The sequence below is a fragment of the Liolophura sinensis genome, chromosome 4, assembly GCF_032854445.1.
Source record: "Liolophura sinensis isolate JHLJ2023 chromosome 4, CUHK_Ljap_v2, whole genome shotgun sequence".
In the NCBI taxonomy this organism is placed as follows: domain Eukaryota; kingdom Metazoa; phylum Mollusca; class Polyplacophora; order Chitonida; family Chitonidae; genus Liolophura; species Liolophura sinensis.
Genome location: NC_088298.1, coordinates 20,846,812 through 20,863,700, shown reverse-complemented (window position 1 = coordinate 20,863,700; position 16,889 = coordinate 20,846,812).

The following is a 16,889-nucleotide window of genomic DNA, read 5'->3' as shown; positions in this document are numbered from 1 at the left end:
CATTTCTCTCACACCGATCAATGTCAGTGCCGAACACTGCAAATAGTCAGGACAGAAAATATTACCATTACAGAAGTAGATTTGTATCTTGTCCCGATTTGAATGAATGAATGATAAGGGCTTAACGCCACACAAGCATGCGATATTTCAGCCATATCGTGACGAGGTTCGGTTTAATATACCTGTATTCAGAAATGAAGGCTGGAAATATCGATTATAGTGGATCATTTCAGAGAAATGACCGATTTAACCTACCTTTCACTAAGCCTTTGCCTTTGCTGCTAACTTGACTGACCGATTTATGGGATTATACGGCGTAAAACACCATTAATTAATTGATTAATTTATTGATTGGTGTTTAACGCCGTGCTCATGAAAGTCTCTTGTATCGGGTTTATAAGTGGCGAATACCCTAGTACCTGGAGTAAATCACCGACCTTCGGCAGGCAAAACTCCTTCAGGATTTAAAATCATGTACTTACTGGAAATACCAAAGGTGGTAATTTAAGAATATGAGAACGTGAATGAATCATAAGTTTTAAGTTCAGTCAGTCGAAATACATGTACATATTTGTTTATGTATGTATGCATGCTTGGGGTTTAACGTCGCACTTTTTCCGTCAATTTTTCCGTCAATTGGCGACGAGGAGTCATTAGGCCACTGAAGTATCATGCCGAAGACACCAGGCATGACATCCACCCAGTCACATTATACTGACCCGACCCGGGTTTAATCCCTTTACCTTTAAACTGAGATAAATTTTTGTATAACATAAAAAAACTATATAGCACTGAGAGTAAACCCAGAGCAGCGACGATAGTGTGATCACACAAAATCGATGAAATCTAGTCTCTTGTCAATTAACTCAGTCAGTGTTATATTCTGACTGCTCATGTTTACACTTAAAAAGTAGCAATGTACATGACCCGACAGGGCTGTAGGGAAGTCTGTAGGTTACACATGCGCAATTGAGGCAATTGGGTGGAAGATTTGCCTTCGAACTGAAGAGTGAAGGAGCACTGATTGGCTAATACTGCCACACTGACATTTTAGGTTGTTATACACTATAAATTTCTGCATTGTTAGTTTACAGTATATCAGAATTTCGTTTGTGTTGGATAGGACAGAAAACTGTTTTGCCAGTTTTACTCCCTACCCCCCTCCCCCCGGCCACGTTGTTCAAAACTGTCTTGAGACTTAATACTATCTTTAACTTCAAATCAAGTCTTCAAGTTTGCACTAGGCCCCCCAAATTTGTGTAAGAGTCTAGTAAATATAAACCTCATCTACTGCTGGCAGTGATGCAAAGCGAAAGGTAGAGAACGACGCACGCGCTGCAAGGAGTATTGTCGTATACATGGTCATATACCTATGTAAACCATCAAAACGTTGCTATCTGAAATGTGTCAGCAGCAAATTTTATCTTTATTTTTTGTTTTAAAAGTGCTACAATATTTTTCAATCCTCTACGACCTTTGAAGTTCCGAGGTCAAGGGGCACACCTACCCCCTATCCTGACTGTAACGTGAAGAGGGAGTCGCTTTGCTGTTTCTTCAGATTTTCTATTTGATTTTCACAAGTTTTGTGATGTACGGGAATGATACGATACCCAAATGGTATCCTTTTCAGTACCGTACACAAATACAGTCATGCTCCACACATCGCAATCCCACCTCCCTAGACACTATGTTGACATTCGAACCAGCGCATGCGCTGTCGGGAAGCACGGAATTGTGGTTTATATTTGTTACTTGTTTACACAGCTAAGTGAGGTACTTGAACACTATATAGTGTACGTGCTCAAAATGGAGACTGCTGCGTGTAGAACTGATATTCTATTTACACACGTTTATCGTTTAAAAGCATTAGTAATAAAAGTGATAAAAGAATTTCTTTAGAATATCACTTAGTTTTGACGTTGCTATTGGCAATAACACCTGTGACGTCTAATATTGCAGTTTGACGAAGTTCTCGCAGGTCTCAAGAGAAATAATTTTACGAGATGTCCAGATTAGTCGGATTTCTTTGATCGGGAAATTGTCACACGAAGGAAAGACGGAGACACCTTCTCTAAAGAACCAGTACCTGGGTGACAATCAGAAAACGGACGTAGTGAAGTTTTGGGGTTCCCGTGTATACATGCTGACAAATTATAGCCAAAAAACAAATCTTACCACTAACTCAACTTTGGCTTCTGAACTTAAGTGTGCAAACTTCGCGAATCACTAAAGTGTGTTGTTTGGATTCAGTGGGAACTTACGTGTTACACCAGGTGCGGATTAGGCGACGATCTCGGATTGAGCAACTGTTTGGACAAGTGAAGGAAGCTGGTACATTTCCAAAAGAACCAGTTGTGGTGCTCTTATACATATACTGCGAGGAAATCTAGCTACCAGATGAACTCTTGTGGCAGTTTTAACACTGCCAATGTAAAAAATCGGTAGCTTCAACTTGACTCTCGCTTTGGAGATGCCCAGGGTGTGAAAGAAGTGCAGCAAAAGACATTTACTGAAGACGTCGTGGCAGTTTAGTAAAGGCGCAAGATAATCTTAAACTGACAGTTTAATCTGGGGTTTTCGCGAAGAAAACAGTTACTTTTACAGAAGTTTTCTTCAAGATAATTTTAAGAATTTTCTTCACAAGTCTTTTGAAAGAGGGTTTTTGTTTCATCGTGGATTGTTTTTCTCAAGTTTTTTTCATGTTAAGTTTTAGGTCTTGGCTCTTCTGTCAAGGAAAAATCGCGTGGGCCTGCGTTTATGAAGATTGTACTACGGTTTGTCCATTGATATTAGAAACACACATAAGTCGTGTTTAATATTTTTTAAAATAAAAGGGCTCTACTGATACCGCAAACATGCCTATTTCGAGTGGAGCAAATGGTTGGCCAATCCGTCATTTTAAGCAGCCAGTACCAGCACCAGAGCCTAAACTGAAACAGTTCGTCAACGTAATTCCTAACGAAACATTGTACAACCGACCTAAACCCGCCCGTCCCCCCAGTCCTAAACCTCTCCCGGCGGTATTCACCACCCACAGCCCTGTTCCGACACGAAAAGTCCGACCCCTGACTCCGTCCCCACCTCCTACCCCCGACCCACCAAGACGGAAACGATACACCCCACCTCCGTCCCCAGAGCCTGGATGTTTCGGAGTGGATTCAGAAGGAGGCGGCTGCTGTGGTAACGGAGGCGCATGCGGACGAGGCTGCTGTGCCCGGATGTGCGGGAACTCCGTGTGTTGCTGGACTGACGATGCCTACAGGAAATTCGGACAGGTGTGTAAATTTGGACAGTTACATTTTTTGTTTTGTCCAAATATATTTGATATAAGATGTGAAGAATCATGAGGGTTGTAGATTAACCAGTCAGTCTTAGTCATTAGCTTCAGTAGTCGATATTGATCTGGTTAAATTGTCATACAGTAATTCGACAATTTTCATAAATTGGCATTCTCTAATAGAGGGAAATTACAAAATCAGGGTGCAAAAATATTTAGACGTGAGATTTGTTAGGTCTGGGGAAAAAAACATAAAATAATTCTAAGCTTGGGCCTCATGAATTAATATAGGACCTTTGCCCAGAGCCTAGTCACATTTGCATTACACCGCACGCATGCGTACATTTTATACAATATGATTTCCAGAGAGGCACGTGGTGGTCACGTGGTGTGCGTGGACGAGGCTGTTGTGGAGGAGTCTGCTGTCGTAGAATCCTCGCTCTGCTCCTAGGGCTCCTTGTGCTCTTGCTCCTTCTGGCCGCTCTGTTGGCGTTGATCTTCGGGATACAGGCCTACAGTAAGTCTTAACTGCAGTGCCATAAGTTGCGTTTGTTGGTGAAATGGAACGATATTGTCTTGTTTTATTTCCTTTCAAAGTTTTTAGGTGGGTTCGTCTTAAAGATGAACAGAGCTACCAGAATCACTCGCACTCTGCATCATAACTGTGTCTAATTCCGCTTTACAGCGGGCTAGGGGCTGTATATTTGTCCTCTTAGATTAGATCATCACGTGGGATATATCAACAGTTGCAATCAAAGGGAAACTGAGATGCATATTTTGTTATCGACAGCTTATGAACTAGAATTGGTACACGACTTGAATACTGATTTCACGCATGCGCCTAGAACATTCCTTGAGTCTTTTCAACATCACTGAAAATTGCTGACTGCTTCTCTTTGCATGATTCTGTACAAATTTCTTTGATGCTTTGTGTTAAACATCGTTTTTGGGAATTGGCCTTGCGGTTATTGACTAGGAGCGCCTGTACTGATTGAGGTGAGGTATACGAATATCTGTTTCCACGCAAAGACTGCAACTACTGACCCAGAAAGTTCATCCTTGCCTTTATTGACATGGAACGTCCATAATGGTTGATGTCTGGTATACCAATGTCTGTTTCCACAGATAGACTGTGATTACCGACACAGAACGTTCATCTTTGCCTATATTGACCTGGAACGTCAATAATGATTGATGCCTGGTATACCAATGTCTGTTTTCACACATAGACTGTGATTACCGACACAGAACGTTCATCCTTGCCTTTATTGACCTGGAAGGTCCATAATGGTTGATGGTATACCAATGTCTGTTTTCACACACAGACTGCGATTACTGACACAGAACGTTCATCCTTGCCTTTATTGACATGGAACGTCCATAATTGTTGATGCCTGGTATACCAATGTCTGTTTTCACACACAGACTGCGATTACTGATACAGAACGTTCATCCTTGCCTTTATGGACCTGGAAGGTCCATAATTGTTGATGCCTGGTATACCAATGTCTGTTTTCACACACAGACTGCGATTACTGACACAGAACGTTCATCCTTGCCTTTATTGACCTGGAACGTCCATAATGGTTGATGGTATACCAATGTCTGTTTTGACGCATATATTGCCATGAATGACCGGGTCAGAATGTCCATTGTGGCTGACGGCTGGTTCACGGGTGCCTAGATTCATATTGTAACGGGTCATGTCGCCGAAGGAATGGAATAAAGGGCAGCACGGATATGTTTTCTCGGATTGAATAATGTATTGGTACTCAGTTGAAAGGAATAGGCCAATTCCATGGATTTCCCTTTCATTTTCGAGTTTATTTATTACTGATCATAAATATAAGCGTCAAGTCCGACATTCATAAACCATTCGTAGTCCATAAAAGGCGTTCCAAGTCGATAATCGCAAGATCCATTTCCAAAACAACGTTTAACACTAACTTCCAAAGACAAAGGTATGTAAGAAATTATACATATAAGAAATAAAGCCGTTAAAACACAAGAGAGAAGCGGTCATCAGTTTTCAGTGATGCCGGGCAGAGAATGAATAGTTCAAAAGCAAGCACTGAGATCAATTTGCAAAACAATAAAAAATAAAACATGGTGCTCTGATATTACGGAAACACTTTTGTTGCCATGAAGCTTCAGTCGACCAATCACACTGGTCGATTATGGGAATGGTTTTGAGCTGAGTTATATTTTCAAATAGACGATAGCGGCCATGACAGAATCTTTAAAATTCAAAGACATAACCAGTATAGTCAATACCTACTTGTCAAATTGCTGTTCTGGTTTTCAATGATGGCGGTATAAAAATCCCTAAAAGTGTTTCAATAAAACTCAATTTTTTTTTCATACTTCCTGCAATTTTCGCTGACTGCCAGTTGCCATGGTATCCTTTCAGCTCGGAGAAGCACAGTGACCATCATCAATGGGCAGAACGTCTACTACTCTGTTTTGGGGAAGTATCAGAACTGTACAGACCCAGCCGCCACGACTCTCTCCCCAAGTACGCTCCCTTTGTGTAATGCAACAACAACAGTCTTGGCGACGACGCCATCAGGATTTACTCCCCCTTACAGTGAGCCTACCACAGCTGGTGGCTCGACGCTAGGTGGAGTTATGGGTGTTTTGCTCGTGATCATGGTGTCGCGATGGTTACTAGCAGAATAAGAGTGGGGATATCCACGCCCTGGTTTTGGGAACATTTTCATCATTTGCTTAAATGTTTAACCGCATCAATTAAAGGTCTGTCAGCAACCTGGTGAATAACATGGTCGTGGGTTTCCTCCAGGCTCTGCCCGGTTTGCACCCACCATATTGCCGGCCACCGTCGTATAAGTGAAATATTCTTGAGTACGGCGTAAAACACCAATCAAATAAATAAATAAATAGATCAATCAGTTAAAGGTGGATTATTTCTCATTATTGATTCCAAAAGGAACATTAAGTTTCTTGATACCGGTAACATGTTCTTTCCTCGATGTTTCGAGATGCGAACTCTAGGCCTATACCTCAGAAAGTCCATTGGACTCTTTCTTTCATAAAAAAAATTTATCATTGTTTCGGTCCAAAAGTAAGCGATACTTATGTGTATTGCTTTCTGTTTTTTTTTTCTGGAAAATAAACTTCCCCATGTATAAATGTCTGTTACTCAGATAAATTGTTTGTTGCGTGGATTTCTGGTGAAATCTCGTCTGAGTGATGCTAGAATGTATCCTGCTATTGCAACAGATTATTCTGTTAAATATAACAAATATATTCTACCAATTCAACATAAAGGTTGTATTAAACTAAAAGGATATTATGTTGAATATAAAACAGTATTATGTTATAATAACAGAATATATTCTAGCATCACTTAGACAACAGACTTTCTGTTAAAATTAAAAGATTAAAAGTGTATTTATCATTTGGCGACAAGACATAATGACAACATCAATGAGATTGTAAGAGGAATCCATTGCATCTGACCACACGGCTAAGAATGATTCGCAAATAAAATGGATGCTGAATGAGTAGCTATTGTTGTTTTGATTACGAGCAACTTGTTGATTAAAATAGTACACTGGATACTGATGTCATTCATTTCCCTCGAACACTCCATGCGTCTTTGCAATCTTATTGAAAACTGTTGACTCCTTCTCTTGAATCCGTCTTAGTTTAGTACTTTATATAGGCCTACTGGTACCTTCTTAGCTCTTTTGTATGTTGGGTTGAACGTTGTTGGTCTTGTGATTGTTCACCTGTAACTTTCGTTTTTGTTTTCCGCTGGTATACGCATGCCTGTTTTGTTGCCTAGAGTCAGCAGTGACAGGTGCTATAAGGTCTGTTCCAGAACACTTCAGGGGTTTATGACAAAAGAGGGTCATAAACCTACTTGGATATTATATTTATTTATCTTCTTTTTGATTGGTGTTTTACGCCGTACTCAAGATTATTTCACTTGAACGACGGTGACCAGCATTATGGTGAGAGGAAATCGGGCAGAGCCCTGGGGAAACCCACGACCATCCGCAAAGTTGCCGAAAGACCCTCCCACGTACTGGGCCGGATAGAAAACCAACATCAGCTGATCTTCAACTCAAAGCGAGTGAGCACGTGAACTTGGAGCTTTTCTGGCCTGACATGGACATTCTTATAAAATTCTACTCTTTTGGTGCGTTGCTGTTGCATTTGTTTAGATATTCTCAACCCCCAGCCTTTCTAACATCATGATCGCATTGGTATTTTTACCACCAGTGTTTAATGGGTTGATCAACTAAGAAAGTTTCGCTATGGGAGATTTAGCTTCTGCTCAGTGGCACACAATGTTAATTTCATAAGAAAAATATAAGCACAAATCATACATTGTGTTAATAACGCTTTTATTATTTTGAAAGATATAATACAAAAAATATCACATTTATCCCCAAAGATATAGCATTATCGTTAGCAGTGTTTATAATCATTAATATTTATATGATATTCGGGCGTCATGCTTAGGAATATTTCATGAAAGTAGCCCAGTGGATATCGGACGCGGGCACACCTCCGGCAACAACAATAATGTTTACAGAAAAATAAAACTGAAAAAAGAATTTGTTACACAATTGTGAAAACACAAAACTGAAACACATGCCAGTATGGATGTAAGTACAAATTAGTAACAGACGTTTTAGGAGGGGTACGGTCAGTAGATTAGAATCTATTCATCAATGAGGTCAAAATGTTCACAAGGGTCATTCGAGACCACGGCTAATAGGTACATTTCTATTTTTCTCTCATACGGAAAGTTTTCAAACAATTATACCGCGCCCTTAATAACAAAAAGATCAACTAGAAAAACATATTTAAAAGAATACAGGGACTTAGGTGCTCTGCGCGTCATCATATCAGTATATGTAGATTGCAAATCAAATAATAAGACAGTATCCAGGTTTTATTAATCGTGTCTCACTTGCTGGGCAGAACTTCAGTTTATTTGTTTAATTAACTTATTGATACTTTTGGACTGGTGTTTCACTGAATACATGACCGCGGTCGGGTTTATGTGTGGAGGGAAACCGTAGTGCCTGGAGTGAAACCATCGACCTTCCTGACCACGATCCTGACTTAAAGCCGCAGAATAAATAGCAAGAGCTGGGTTCGAACACGCGGACCTCAATGGTCATAAGGCTCCTTTTTTTTAATTTCATTGACGTTAATCTCCTTACAACAGAATGTTTCACTGATATGGTGGTGATCAGATTTATTGGTGAAGAAAGCTCATGTATATGAAAGAAATCACCTCCCTTCGCTATTTACATGACGAAACCCTCTTGTGTTAATACTTCAACCCAACCAGCCAATGCTGGATTCGAACCTGTGACCTCTTTGAAAGGCCCCATCGTCTGCTGTGTCGAATCAGGCAGCAGTCCACATTGTGGGTCGTGAAATTTCAAGTGAATATACAACATTTACATACGGCTACTAACAGGATGGTAACATGCTTTGACATGTCAAGTAGGCCTATAGCAAGTTGTCGATATATTTTCATGGTCACAAGTAATTTACAAGATCTACGTGAAGAAAATGGGAAGTAGTGAAAGGAATTATTTCAAAACTAAGCTTCAAATACGACGGGACGCGAAATCTCACATTCTAACTCCTCTTTTTAAATCAGAATTCGTTCAATAAAGTTCCTTGTCAACAAAACCACGGCTACCGAGAGAAACAAAGTAAGAGATGACGTCACCGGAAGTGAACGGGCCTCGTTCGAAATTCACTTCCGCTCCTGACGAAGGAGGTAGTGGTGTCGTAGCAGAGGATGAGGGTGGTGGTGGGCGCTGTGGTAGTGGTTGTGGTTGTTGTTTGTTCAGTGGTGGTTGTGGTTTCTCCGGTTGTGATATCAGCAGTGGTTGCCTTTTCTGTGGTTGTTGTGGTTGTTGGCGTGGTAGGACTGGTGATCACTGTCGTTCTGCACGGCTGGTCCACCCCGTAGATCAAGTAGCGGGGATCCTTGAGCAAGGTTACGTCCCGTGACGGAGCTTTCGTTAGCGGCACCTACAAAAAGGGAAGACAATACTAGAATAAATGTATGCCTCTATCGAAATCGGTCACACAGAAAAAGTCCGAAAGCGCCCACATTCTACAACCCAAAGACCACATGCACTTGTTTCTTCTGTGACGTCAGGTGAACACTGTTCTGCCGTTTTGATATTCAGACAGGCCAATGAGCTTAGGGTACCGCTTAACGCCACATCAGGTTCCGGTTCCTATAGTTTGGCGCTGCCGATGATCGTGAGTTGCCTTCGGGCTTTGCCCGGCTTCCTCCCATCATAATGTTTGCCGCCATGGCATATGTGAATATTCTCGAGTGCGGTGTAAAACAAAAATCAAATAAATAAATAAATAAATAAATAAATATAATTCGGCGTATCCCATGCATAGCCTCATTAGAATTAAAGATTAAAAACTGATTCATCGAGTTACCAATCGCGTCAAAAGGAAATGACTGAGGCGGTTTCCACCCATCGACTGGACATGACTAAAGTTAAATTTATTTGTTTTTCCTTTCAAAAAGAGTAAGGGAGAAAACAAAAAACCTCAGTGCAATGTTAAGGATGCCACGGTAATGACTGATCGATGGTATGAAAGATGTCGATTCTGCGAAGGACTATGGGTGTATTCTGCATTCCCATAAAATTAAAATAGTGTTTTTATAACAGCTAAAATCATTATGGACTGGTTCACTGACAGGCTTCACCGAGTGAAAAATTTGGCTCAGCTTACTCAAAAATTTGAGTACTTCAATGGAGCTAATTTGAGCCATATGACCGTGAAAACTTAGTCGTGCACGACTCCTGGGAGTTTTTCGACTAACCAGATGAGTTAAAATATAACTGGATGAGTCTCTTGGCTCAGCTGATCAGGTGATATTGCTCAGTTTTGGAGTCGAATTAGCTCCATTAAATTACTCTCTCAGTGTTGTTGATACGGCCATCCAGATCACTCCAAAAGTAAGAGGAAGCTGATTTCACATGTGGAATCGACTCGAATATATTTCATACGACTTTTACCTGCTGAATGTTAAAAATATTGTTGAAATCCACTCATATTGCTCTGACAAATAACACCGTGAGAACCACGTATTGTTACATCTGTGGCATACGCCTTACAGCACATGTGGCGCCCTCTACGCAAAATACTGACTGCGAATGCGAGTGATTAGGGTTTAACGTCGTAGATACTTCAAAATTGTTCAGTCATGAGGACCGATTTCCACAGCTCTCTAGTGCTGTTTCACTGAAATGACTTACCGAAGCCAAGTAAGCCTCCAAACAAAAGCCATTATGTATAACCAGTCGTTGCACTATCCCCTTAATGCTGAACGCCAAGCGAGGAAGATACAACTTCCTCTTTCAAGGTCTTTTTAAGGCGTGACCCGACCAGGTTTGACACTGGATCTACCGTCCCTCAAGCGGACGCTCTATCAACTGAGCCATCGGAGCCGGTCGGAAATTACTGCACCGATGTACATATTTATTCGCTCTTGAAAATGGTTTAATTAAAACCGACATATTGAATCATGTATCGCCTTGTCTCTTTTGTTGTAGCTGCCACAATAGGCCTACACAACTATACATGCGTGCATATAGCGTACTCACCAGCGACGGCGAAGTAAATGGCTGTGGCCAGAGCGGCAAGGGCCAGGAGAATCAACAATGTCACCCAGAATATCATACAACAACGTCTCCAAGAGCACCATCTCTGACAGCCCCGTGAACAGCGACGACAACACGAGCGTCGGCCTGGAGACTACAACAACAACGATAGCAACAACAACACATGAACGTCTGGTGAAAGAGAAACGCAATAAAATTTACAATTACAGTTCCATTGACGTTTTATTTTTAGATTCAAACAGGAACCAACCATTAACTGTTAAAAGCCATTAAAAAGTTAAAAATATAAAACCCATCCGAAACTGGTGAATTGCCCCCGGCTCCGGTCTCACCTGTCAATCCAGTGCTTTTCCGAGAACGGACTTTCATCTACCACCGCTTAGAACGAATTGTTTAAGGAATTGCATTGACCAGGTCTTATTGCACTTAAGTGCAAAATCTATCTTCAAATGACCATGACTTTAAAAAAAATTCACGGAACGTATTTTTCTCCTACGAACGTAAGCAAAACGGAGTTTGGACCTCAAATCTGGGATGTTTCTCAAAGTGGGATACAGGTTAAAGATGCGTGTGTTTTACCTCAAAACTGGATCTCGGCAGGTATGAATTTGATGGATGTCTGCATAACACATAATCTACGTTCCGGTATACCAGACATCTGTATTGACCTAGGCCTATCTAGAAGTCAGTATGAACAGACAACGGGAGAGAAGAGAATACAATGGCCATCTGGCCACTATATGCTGAGCCAGATTACAAAATATTCTGAAAACATTTTCTGTTAAATCCGTTTCCGGGAGTGATGGCGGACTGCATTTTCATCGATCTAACCGATTATTTAATCCGTTCCTGATAACCAATTAATCCGTTCCTGATAATCCAATACAGTGCATTTCGTCATCAGTGAACGAACGGATTTAACGGAAGATGTTTTGGTTTATGGTGTAACATCCGACACAAAAAGGCCTACACCTGGCGGACTGTATTTTAATCCGTTCCTGGTAATGGATTGAACCGTTTGTTTTTAGCTAATGTAACGTCAACACAAACAGGAATACCCAGACAGCCATAGAGACTAAACAGGATCAGAAATCAGGCAAGTATTACATACGGTAATGCAAAAGTTAAACGTCATCAGTTTTAATTTTTTGATTGCAAGAACACGGTGAGGTGATGCTCCAGGTTTATAGTAGTTGAATTAAGTTGAATTCAGCAATACAGACAACAACAGTGTAGAGAGTAAAACCTGGGCACGATGGTATAAGCCTAAGTGAAATATTCTTGAGTACGGCGTAAAACACGAGTCAAATAACTACATAAATAAATATAGAGAGTAAAACCAGAGCAGCAACGACAGTGTGATAGTTGTAAATCTGTGCGTCGAAACAGACACTCGTATACCAGCCGTCAACCAATAAGGACGTTCCAGATCAATAATTGCAAGGCCAACTCCCAAAAACAACATATAACACAAACCACCAAAGAACTAAAAATATACGAAAGTACGAAAATAGGACGGAATCATGCCAAGAGGAGAAGTGAACAGTTTTCAGTGATGTTGGAAAGACGTAAGGTACGTTCTTGGCGAGTGAGTGAAATGAGTATTATAATTATTATTATACGTGTACCATGCTAAAATAACAGTTGTCAAAAACAAAATTTGTATCTCACTTGCGCTTTTATTGCAAGTATTAATGTACCCAACGTGGCGATCTCATTTAACACGATGAATATACAGCCCTTAGCTCCGGGTTAAGCGGAATTAGATACAATCATGAAGTAAAGCGCCAGAAATTCTGAACACTCTGTCCATATTTACCTACAAGAGAATTATACTGATTTTAAAACTTAGAAAACTTGGAGTGAAGGCGATTGATGGAATAACACAAGTTTTTGCAGTAATAACTTGTGACGTTGATTGAAATCGTCAAACAACACGTAGGATCTAACAAATGCTACAAGGCAAGATATGTACACGCCATGTTGTCCAAATAATGGTAATTTACAATGTCAAAATTGAAACCACCCCTCTTGTAAAGTCTGCGAGAGAGGAAACCGTTTTGGTCTTTGTACAAGTATAGGTTCAGATAAGATGTACCATCTGGAGAGTTTGCCGTTTCCTTTAAAACCGGCGAAGGATACGGATTGTTTAAAGCCAGAAGATCATCAATATACCGTTCAGCGAATGAGAAAGATCGGGCCTGGTGAGGATTACTTCTTAATAGTTTCTGCATATAATCATATTCATATGAGAACAGCTATAGGTCGGCCAAAAGGGGGCCCAGTCTGTACCCATTGGAATACATATACACTGCTGATATAAGGTTTTTCCCCGAATTTCACACAGATGTTATTAATGAGAAATTAAAGCAACCCAATGAACATGGAAACATCCCTGTGAATTTTAACCTTCGTGTGTTGTGGACTGAGAAGGCTTTAATGCATGCCTTCCTGACATCTTCTGGATATAAATGTGTTTTCTCCGCGATATGGTTGAAGTATTGTCGATGTGACGTTAAGCCATATATCGATATATCGATCCTAACATAATCGATGACAACGCTAACACGCTGTTATACTACAGATTTTGGCGAATATGGTAAGAATTAATATGGTCTTACCTTGTTGTATCCATGGTGACGGGTGTAGCTGCGGTTGCTATAATAACTCGTGTCTCGATTGGGAGCCTTGTCATATGACGGCCGATCACGGTGCCATCTGTCATTATAATCACGCCGCCTACTATCAGGAGAAGGAGTTCGCTCAATTGGTTTCCTCTTCCTTTCCGGAGAAGGAGAGCGTCGCTTTTCTCGATGTAACGGTGACGGAGAACGTTCACGTCGCGTGCGTCCCGAACCTTCCCCGATGAACCAAACTTGAGATTCCTTAAATCTGGAATCGCTATTACGCATGCGACTGGAACTGCCCTCTGGCGAATACCTCGGAGATTCATCTCTGTGCCTCCTCTCACGCCGTGGGGGAGACGGCGTCGTTGGGGGACTCCTGTCTTCCACGAAAGACGTCTGAGTCGCGAACGTTACCTGTGACGCCGACGCCGTACTTGTCACGCTCTGCGTTGTCACTGATGCAGGTTTGCCTGGGCTTCCTCCGCCATATCTAGGATACGTCTGCGTGTTTTCCGCAAGTGCCCTTCTCTGCGGACGAGGACTTGGTTGAAAGCCTTCTTCTTGGACGTTGACCCTCTGAGGTCTCGGGGATGGTTTCTGGGTGTTGCTGTCTGGGTAGAAGATCCCATTGTGCAGGACAGACGGGTCGACGCCGTTACTCTCACAGACCGCGCAACGTCCAGTAACAGGGTCTCGAATATGCTTCATTCTTCTTTACTGTGGAAGAAGAAAGGAAAAGGGCTGTTTATTCATTTATCCACATGATTTTATAGTATTTTATTCAAGTAATAAATCCCAATGGTCTCAAAAAATAGTGTGTTAAATTTGGCAGGAAGACTGTTGCCAGAGTGATGGTAGGGCGAAAATATCCGTCTAGTGTATCCCCGGCTTAAGCGAAGCGCATTGGACGGTCCTTGATTAAAATGCTGATTCAAAGTCATAAATCGAAGTAATTATCAACTTATAGACCACTGAAAAACTAATGTGAACTAAAATACTATTCGAACAAAATATAACTTTATTTTATAAAATTCTTTCAAAACAAAAAGGAAATGAATGAAGATAAAATCTCTTTCTAATATATATTAGATAGTGAGTAATTAAGTTTTCGTCTGAATACTATACAATAATATGAATGTCATTACTGGGTTACACAAGCGTAAACTAGCACTCATGTACACTCAAAAAATGAAATACGTGTATGTTAATTTTAAAAGAAAGCCTGTTGTCTGAGTGGTGATAACATGTATTGTGCTTTTGCAAAAGATTATTCTGTTAAATATGTTAGAGTATTTGGTTGTAATAACAGAATACATTCTACCATCATTCAGACAAGAGACTTTCTATTAAAATTAACAGATTATTTTTTGAGTGTAAAGATTAAAATACTGAACTGTGCAATTAATGAACTGAAATGTGTAACGAAAGGGAGTTGATTAATAAACAAGAATAAAACTTACCTTTATTATTTAGCTAAAATTTAATGTTCTGTCCAGTCCTTTCGGCCTGTAGGCCTAATCCAAATTTTAACCCGTCAAGACATTAATTCAAAGCTTAATGTTTTTAAAGAGTTCGTGGGTCGCTATACTAACGCTGTGTATAAGCCAAACAGTTAGGAAGGATATTTCATTCCATGCTATCGTCGCCAGGTGGCGCTACAAACGAGAATACGTGAGGTTACCATGTGACCGGCTTCAAACATCACTCCAAGACACACCTATCGTGGTACCAGTAACAATCACACGGCACTTAGACCAAATATTCTGTCACAAACGTAGAACTGTTAATCAAATAATACACTTGAGATTGTTCGGTGTCATTTGCGACATACAAACAGTCATTAAAAGCCCAGATGTGACACCAATGTCAACAGAATTCACGAACTTTTTGTAAGCCGACTCACTTCAGTTAATAGCACACTCACGCCTGGGTTGAAGGGATATACCGTCAGAACTGTGTCCACTGTCAGGCTGAGAAGACGGAATCAGTTTGTAGTACATCCATTTTCGGCAGGTCTTATTATTAGGATTTTCACCCACTATATAATGTTCATAACCAAAACTATGAATGACCTTAGTTCAGTTTAGACCTTGCAGCATTAAAAAAGTCTTTTTTTAAATATATGTCAGATAAAGAAAATCGGTTTGTTAGCACCTATAGTAGCCCTATACACAGAGCATCGTTTTCATTAAACTATCGGTCTTCCCGTCCCTGAAGCGTTGACGAATCGAGTGGAAGATGACGCCTTTTTCAAATTTGGCAACTTGGAATGTATATGATCACATGATTCTTGAACGCAACGAATTATTTAGGAAACGAAGTAGATGGACACTAAAACTGTTGCCGTGTCAGGGAAAACGGATTGTTCGAATTTTAAGATTCTCTCAGACATCCCCCCCCCCCCCCCCACCACGGGGGCATTTCCTCACCTGGAATTCGTTCAGACTAATCAAGGCAAGGTGAAAATCAGTAACAAAAAGAGCAGGGCTATTTTTTTTTTTTTTGGATGACAATTCCAAAAAGTTAACTTTGATTCAAGTCGATAATTTTAAACCCAATTCTAAAGCTCATTTTTGAATCCAAGGCTTACCAATTTTTTGTCGAGATAAATTTATATATAATTTCAATTCCTAGGATCATAAACTATGTAACACGATGAAGATTTAAATTTTGCCTAATTTGAAAAATGGCTAAACTTTGTGAAATTGACCCCGAATAATGTGTCCTGGAAGTCGAAAATTATCAACAAAATAAGAATTCAACATACTTAAAGCGATTGAATTTGAGTCGATACAAATTTAAAGTCGTTAAAATTAGAGCTACCTCTTTTCCCCCTTTTTCTCATCGATTATATGTCCCCCCGCATGAACACACATATAGCTAAAAAAAAATGAAACATTCGGTCTCAGACGTCATAAATGAAAACTGCTGATTGGCGATCCTTTTTGTAGGATACTATAGCCAGAATTCTTTGGTCGCCATTGCTCATTTCACTCCAGGGATTTTATTGTAGGGATTTGGAACTCTCTTTGGCCTCACCAGCTTTGGGCTCCATCTGTGAACACATGCCGTAAATTCCACATTTTTGTGCCTGGAGACCTTTCATCAGCCATGCACACCTCATGAAATAAGAGAGAACGTCAAGTACCTCAAGAATTTTTGAGGAAGTCACGAGTTATGGTAGCGGTAATTAGTGGACTTATGTGCAACTTTGTAGTCTGACATCTGATCGACGCGCTGTTAAGAATTTCAGGTGTACTAAAGTTTATGCCTGTACGCATGGTACCACTATTAAGTTTCACATGATACACGGGCAGCCGACTTAGGGGCGTT